Source organism: Sorex fumeus, unplaced genomic scaffold (assembly GCF_029834395.1).
Source record: "Sorex fumeus unplaced genomic scaffold, SorFum_2.1 ptg000183l, whole genome shotgun sequence".
Lineage (NCBI taxonomy): Eukaryota > Metazoa > Chordata > Mammalia > Eulipotyphla > Soricidae > Sorex > Sorex fumeus.
In genome coordinates, this window is record NW_026606240.1 from 6,920,681 (window position 1) to 6,928,885 (window position 8,205).

Genomic DNA, 8,205 nt, shown 5'->3' on the forward strand with positions numbered 1-8,205 from the left:
TCATCAAAAAAATCAAACACTAGGACCAAGTGGGATTCCTCCCAGGAATGCAAGGATCATTTAACATTCTCAAGTCAATCAACATAATTCATCCTATCAATAAAATTTTTAAAAAACCATATGACCATATCAATAGATGCATAGAAAGCATTTTACAAGATCTAGCGCCCATTCATAATGAAAACTCTCAATAAAATCGTAGTTACAGGAACTTTCCTCAGTATACTCAAATCATCTATCACAAGTCCAGGGCACGCATTATTCAGAGTAAAACTAAAAGCCTTTCCTCTAAGATCAGGGACAAGTTTGCCCCCTCTCACCACTTCCATTCAATATAATATTAGAAGTACTCAACAAGGCAGTTAGGGAAGAAAAAGATATTATGGGCATCCAGATAGGAAATCAAGACGTTAAACTCTCGCTATTTGCAGATGGTATGATGTTATACTTAGAGAACCCTAAAGCCTCCTCCTCCAAAAACAAAAAACAAAAAAATCCAAGAAACAACACAAATAAATCTCAGAAGAGAGCAACACGCTGAAGAGATGCCTCCTCACCCTGTGCCAGGCTGACTTCATCCAGGTACTTTGGAGGGGAAAATGAGTCTCTCCACCTGCCCCAATAGAGTCCCAGCAGCTGGAAATCTCCAAAACCTAATCACCACCATGCTAACAGACAATCTTCACCGACTGGGGACAGGACCCTCAAGCACAAGCATGGATCTACTGAAAAACCCAGGTATGTGGGTTTTATCACTGAAATCTCCAGGCATGCACAGAGTCAGGAATGAACATCCTCCCCCCATCTCCATGTGCTTCCAGATACCTGGCTGTCATGCCCACGAACTGCTTCTGGGTAATAAGGTAATTAATAAGATAATAATTAATAAGGTAATAAGGTAATTAATTGCCATGACCCAGAGACTCACAAATAAATCTCAGAGGAGAGGAACACACTGCAGAGATGTCGCCTCACCCCCAAATCACCATCCACTTAAAAATTTAACTCCAGCTATTTATTTAAATTTTTAGAATTTAAATTTTTAGAATTCCTGGAGTTACATCTCATACTCTATCCCACTGATATTCCAAGAGTAGCACACCACATTTGATGGGGTACAAAGTAAAAGGAAACTGATCTTGAAAAAATATATATACATATGTAAATATGTATATATATGAATATATAGAGAGATTTGAATATATGTAGATATTAGCACACAAGGCTCAACCCGTAACAACGTGTTACTGATCTCTTATACAGGGGCTTAATAGGTCCCAGGTGAGCTACAACAATTATTACACACTTTCATCTAAGGAAACCTTTTTTGGATCATTTTTAGCATATTTTCATAACAAGTAATACAAAAAAAATTATTTAGCATCTACCTAATTGGTGGTGGTGGTAAAATTTGAAATAATGGTGGTGGGAAGATGTAATGGTGGTGGCTTGGTGTTGAAATATTGAGTGTAATAAGACTGTGAACAACTTTAAAAAAATAAAATTAAAAAATTAAAATTAAAAAACAAAGCTCCTAGAAACAATATATTTGTATAGTGAGGTGGCAGTTTACAATATCAATACTCTTAACTCCATGGATTTCCCTATATGCAAATAATGAAAGAGAAGAAAGTAACATTTAAAAAAAAAGTCCTGTTTACAATCATGCCTCAGAAGATCGTACCTCAGAATCAGCTTACTAAGAAACTAAAGGATCTGTACAAAGACTACAAAAGTCTACTTCAAGAATAGAGGACATACGGAAATGGAGACACAACCCCTGCTCATGGATTGGGAGAATTAACATTGACAAAATGGCAATATTCCCAAAGTATTATACAGATTCAATGTGGTCCCTATAATAACCATAGGATTTTTCAAAGAAATTGATCAAACACTCCTGAAATTCATGTTGAGCAATAGATCACCATGAATAGATAAAGCATTCCTTGGGAAGAAGTAGGTATGAGGCATTACCTTCCCCAACTTCAAACTGCACTACAAAGCAGCAGTAATTAAAACAGCATGACATTGGACTGAAGTGATAGCACAGAGGTAGGGCATTTGCCTTGCATGCAGCCAGCCCGGCTGTGCCAGGTTCAATTCCTCCGCCCTCTCGGAGAGCCCAGCAAGCTACCAAGAGTATATCGCCCACACGGCAAAGCCTGGCAAGCTACCCATGACATATTCAATATGCCAAACACAGTAACAACAGTCTCAAAAATGGAGACACTACTGGGCCCACTCGAGCAAATCGATGAACAATGGGAGGACAGTGTGCAGACGTTGAATAAAGATAGGCCCACAGACTAATGAATAGGGTTGAATATCCTGACACACACTCTCTGATATATGATCATTTAAACTTTAATAAAGGAGCAAGAAATGTGAAGTGGAGCAAGGAAGCTTCTTCAACAAGGGTGCTGGCAAAACTGGACTATGTGCAAAAAAAAAAAATTGATTCAAACCTCTATCTGATACTGTGCACAAAATTCAGATCAAACTGGATTAAAGATATCAATATGGAACCCAAATCCATATGGTACATGGGAGAAAATGTGGACAAAATCCTCCATGATATTGAAACTGAAGATATCTTAAAAGATGAAATGCCACTGACCAAACAAGTGAAAACAAATATAAACAAATGGGAGTACATTAAACAAAGAAGCTACTGCACCTCTAAATAAATAAATAAAAACAGTGACCACGATACAAAGACAGCCCACAGAATGGGAAAAGTTATTCATCCAATACCCTTCTGATTAGGGATTAATGACAAAGATATACAAGGTACTGATAGAACTTTACAAGAAAAAAGTACAACTCCTTCAAGAAATGGGAAGAAGAAATGAACAGATATTTCCTCGAAGAAGGAATTTGAATGGTCAAAAGACACATGAAAAAAATGTTCTTTGACATTAATTATCAGGGAGATGCAAATCAAAGCAAATGTAAAAGAATGAAATCTCATATTATACCACAGAAACTAGCACACATTTAAAAGAACAAGAACAATCAGTGCTGGTACGGATGCAGGGAGAAAGGGACTCTAATTTATTGCTGTTGGGAATGCTGACTGGTCCAGCTGTTTTGGAAAACAATATGGACATTCCTCTAAAAACTACAAATTGACCTCCCATTTGACCCTGCAATATAACCTCTGAGAATATATCCTGGGGGTCAAAATACATATAGCAGAAACACCACCTGCATGCCTATGTTCATTGCAGCACTAGTCACAATAGCCAGAATCTGGAAAAGAGCATGTGAACAGATAAATGAATAAGGAAACTGGCAGATCTACACAACGGAACACTACACAGCTGTTAGGAAAAAATGAAGCTATGAAATTTGCATATAAATAAATGGATGTATATGGAGAGTATCATGCTGAGTAAAATGAGTCAGATGGAGAGGGGCACATATAGAACGATTGCATTGATTTGTGGTATATAAAAATATACATACTAGAATAATATAATAATATCCAATGCCAGAGAAAACAGGGGCTAGAACTGTTCAATGTTTGTAATCTATAAGTGTGTATGGGGCGAAGGGTAGGTAAGATAGAGAAGGTACCGGTGACAATAATTGTTGGAACTGATCACACTGGACAAAAACTGAGTGTTAAAGTAGCTAAAGGGATATACGTGATAACCTTTCAGTATCTGTATTGCAAACCACAATGCCCAAAAGGTGAGAGGCGGGGGGCGGAGATGTGATGGAGGAAAACTGGGGACACTGATGCTGGGAAATGTACACTGGTGGAGAGATGGGTGTTGGAACACTGTATGACTGAAACCTAATGATGGACAGCTTTGTAAGGGTCTATCTCACAGTGATTCAATAAAAAATAATTAATAAAATTTTTAAATATTAAAAATGGAACTTACACGTTTTCCAGAAAGTAGCCCTGTAGGGTGAGTTGCGGATCATGTTCATTTCCATGCCAAAAGAAGCTGTCTTCCGCTGTCTAATGAACCATTTAAACCTTAAACAGATTATAGAACAGAGGAGAAAGAAAGTCCAGGTTAAAGAAGGCCAGCTTCTCAGAGCAGTCAAGAGAATCAGCTATACCCAAGGTATCTCAGCAACAAGGACCAGTGGTAGATTTTCAGGTGAACTGAGATAGGCATTCTTAGATGGGATACCAAAACATGGTAAAACATTATTGCAACATCAAGCCTTACTTTAGGTTTTAAAGATCCTGAAGCTTTGTTGTGGATAGTGGAGTCGTGGAACAGCAATTCCGACTACAGAAAAGAGCAGCAAAATGCTGCAGCACACCAACTATAGACTGAGATGTTTCCTGCAGGATGGCTAAATATTCACTGGCTCGTTCAAGGCTTCTTATAAGCATATGAACTTAATTCACTGTGATTGTCATAAATTCAGGAAAATCAAGCTAAAGAATGCAAAACAGTTAGCGTGTGAAGAAAAGCGTTCTGGGATCTGGTGCTGTTTCATGCGGAGAACTGGTTTCCATAACTGTAGAAGGATCAACTCCATATGATATTGGCATTGTTCCAGTTCCACTGACTGGAGCTGAAGGAGGCCCCTGGGTTGGCAGGGAATCTGGCAGAGGTGTTTCAGATGATATCCCAATTCCCTAACTCCTGCTGGATTAGCCAGGCTTGTCCAGGGAGTTGGAGGCCATTCCAATTGGTAATGACTCTTATGAACAGCTGCTGTGATTGCTGCTACTGCCAGTATTGCAGGAGCCCCAACATAATACCACCAGGATTGGGGATGGCACCCACACCTGTGGGCCAAGTACCACAGCTCCAGGTATTATGACTCCTCCACCTGGTATGAGACCATCTGTGGGCTCCCAGTTAGACACCCCTTGCTTGAGGAATACCAAATGCAGACCTCCTCCATAAATGAGGACACCACCCCCAGGAAGTAGAGGTCCACCTCCACCAGGAATGTGTCCACCAAGATTCTAGAATTCTATCAATCCTATTTAGTCCCTTTTTTTTCTGCTTTGAGACTTGTGAAACTTTTTACAGTGACTGTGAGCTTTCTGTCTCCTCCCTTCTACACAATAATAGTTAATAAATGCACAATATTAGTAAATGCATAGAACAATTTTTATATGGAACTTACATACAAAGGAGGACTCATAAGATTCACAGCATTTGATAGATCTTATCAAATGAGTCCTTGAAAGCCAGAAAAAGAATGGTGGGAAATAGTAAAAGCAAGTGAACACAACAAAAATCTCAATGAAATAAATGAACAACTCACCAATACTCAATCCAGTTACATTATCATTCAAATTTGAAGGACCGATACAGACCTTCATGAAAAGGCAACAGCTTAGAAAATCATAGCCTTGAAGCTATAGCAATAAGCATTAAAGTGTCTTTGAGAGTTCAACACAAAGTTCTCAACACTTTCAATGCTATTAACACTGGATTCTTATGCACAAAAATCAAACACCAGATCCATTGCCAGGGTACACTTCCTCTCCTAAATACCCAATACCCTTCCTTCAAGTGCCCCACCCTATTCACTGTGTGAACCAGTTCTCCATCATGTTTCAGAAAACAAACACTTTGTTTCATTAATTTCTCTATTTAATATATCAGCATTTTAATTCTTTTTACTACTGCTTTTAGTCTAATGTTTATTTTAGGTATAATTTGATGTTTTTTGAGTTCATTGCTGTGAAAGCACTTTCATTTTCTAGCATAAGTGTTTAGTGTTATACATTTTACTCTAAATATTGATTGTATCCAACACACTATCATATGCTGCTTTCATCTCAATTTAAAGAATTTATTTTCTTTCCATTTCTCCACTTATTTATGGGGTCATAAAAGAATCTTCACTTTTGTTTATAAAGAACTGAGAGAGGGCTTTACCCATTTTGAAAAAAACATTTCCAAAATGTTGTTGCTATTTTTTTTTTATTAGTGAGACACCGTGAGGTACAGTTGTAGACTTACAAATTTTGATGCTTGTGTTGTTGCTATTTTTTGAGGGTGGTGCGGTTGGTCCTCACCTCAACTCAGGGCTCACTCCTGGTTCTGTTCAGGGATCACTTCTGGGTTGCTCAAGAAACAAATGTGGTGTCAGGAATTGAACTGGAGTCAGGCACATTCAAGGAAGGTGCTTCATTTGTTTATTTATTTGTTTGTTTGTGGGGGGGAACCACACCCGGCAATGCTTGGGGGCTTCCTCCTGACTCTGCATTCAGAGACCAGCCCTGATAGGGCCCATGGGACCACAGGGAGATCAAAACTCTGTCTGACTTTCAAGGAAAGCACCTTACCTGCTATACTATCTTTCCAGCTCCTAGGCAAGAGCTTTCTTTAATCGCTGCATTCTTTCTCCCAGTCCCACCCCCAAATATTTTGATTTTTACTTTAATTGTAGTGTAATGCAAGACCATATTTCGCATTATTTGAAATCATTTCAAAGTTGCATTCATTTTATGATTCAGAATAAAGTTTGTCATGGTAAATTTTGTGTGTGCATTGACAAATATGTTTGCCTATTGTATGAAATGTTTTACTTAGTTCATGAATAAGTCCAATGATTTATCATTGGTTTGCAAAGTTATGAAATTTCAGGGAATTAATATCATACCTCTGTATGTGTGGAATTGTCATCACTCCCATTACCAAAAAGATGATTCTTAGTTTTCCTCCATCTCCCAACCCCTTTCCTTCTTCTGCTAGTAACCACATGGCTTTCATTGACGCTAGGAGTTAGCACTGTTGTCATTTGCCAGTTCACTGCTTTAGTAATTTATGTTCCACAAGTAAGAGAAAATTTTAGATGAATTTAGATTTAGATAAATCTTTTTTTTAAGTGTCAGGGATTGAACTTTACCACTGAGCCACATTCCTAGCTCAGGTGAACCTACTTTCCTTTTCTTAGCATAATTGCCTTAAGCCCCAGTTTGTTCCCAAAGACACAAATCAGTATTTCTAATGGTAGATTAGTATTCCATTAGTATCCCAAAACTACTTTATCTAGACATTGGTTGATGAGTATGCAGCATTATTTTATATTTTGGCTATTGTAACATGCTACTATAAACACAGGTTGCAAATATCCTTTCAAGTTAGTGTTTTTGTATCCTTTGGATAAATATGTAGGTATGAGTTTTGCCAGATCATACAGAAATTTGCATGAATAACTGTACACTAAGTGATTACACTGAATCAATAAGATGCCTTAGATCAAGTTGTTTATAGATTTATTAAAGTCCTTTATACCTTTATGAATTTGTACCATTTATTTTACTAATTACTAATAGGTGTTAAAATCTCCCAATACAAATTTACTTTCCTCTTCAGTCCTGCAGTTTTGCTTAATATATTTTACACTTCTGCTGTTAGAAAAATAAACATGTAACATTGATTTTGAAAATAAAAAGAAGCACTGTTGAGATTAAAATAGTTCAAGAAAATAATTATCCGTTAAAGTGTAGCTTCAAAGAAGTGAGGAAAAGAGGTCAATCTACCTTAAAAAACGGATATCTCGGGGCTGGAGCAATAGCACAGTGGGTTAAACGTTTGCCTTGCACGCGCCCAACCCGGGTTCGATTCCCAGCATCCCATATGGTCCCCTGAGCACCGCTAGGGGTAATTCCTGACTGCAGAGCCAGGAGTAATCCCTGTGCATCACCAGGTGTAACCCAAAAAGAAAAAAAAAAAAAAAAGAAATCTCTGGCATCCCAACATAGCAACATGTTGCAGTTATGCTTTGACCAAAGACACTAGAGACCATATGGTCAATACAATGATATACCATAAGCGACATTAATAATGTCAGTTCGACACCCAAGCATCACCGGGATAGAAAAGGGTCACGATCACGATCATCCTGTTGTTCATCAATTGTCTCAAGTAGGCACCAGTATCGTCTCCTTCTACCTAGCCCTGAGATTTTAAAAGAGCCATTTCAATGCTCTTTCAGGATTAGAAGGATGAGACCCATCATTGTTACTGGTATTTGGCATATTGAGTATGACACGGGAAGTTTGCCAGATTCTGCCGTCCGGGCAGGATACTTTTGATACCCTGCCAGGTTCTCCAAAGGAAAAATAAGATAGTAAGATGTTGCGTGGCTGCAAATGCGGCCGTGCGCTTCTGGTAGCTGGGTTTTATAGTCTCTGCGTCTTGGCCATTGATGGGACCAACCTGGCTCTGGTGGCAGCTGGTGGGTGTGACGCCTACCTACTGG

General features: G+C 38.4%; 1 pseudogene; it reads left to right on the top strand.

Moving 5' to 3' along the window:
• The first annotated feature begins 4,270 nt into the window (after positions 1-4,270).
• LOC130017228 (small nuclear ribonucleoprotein-associated protein N-like) lies at positions 4,271-4,952 on the top strand (annotated as a pseudogene).
• Positions 4,953-8,205: the final 3,253 nt, after the last annotated feature.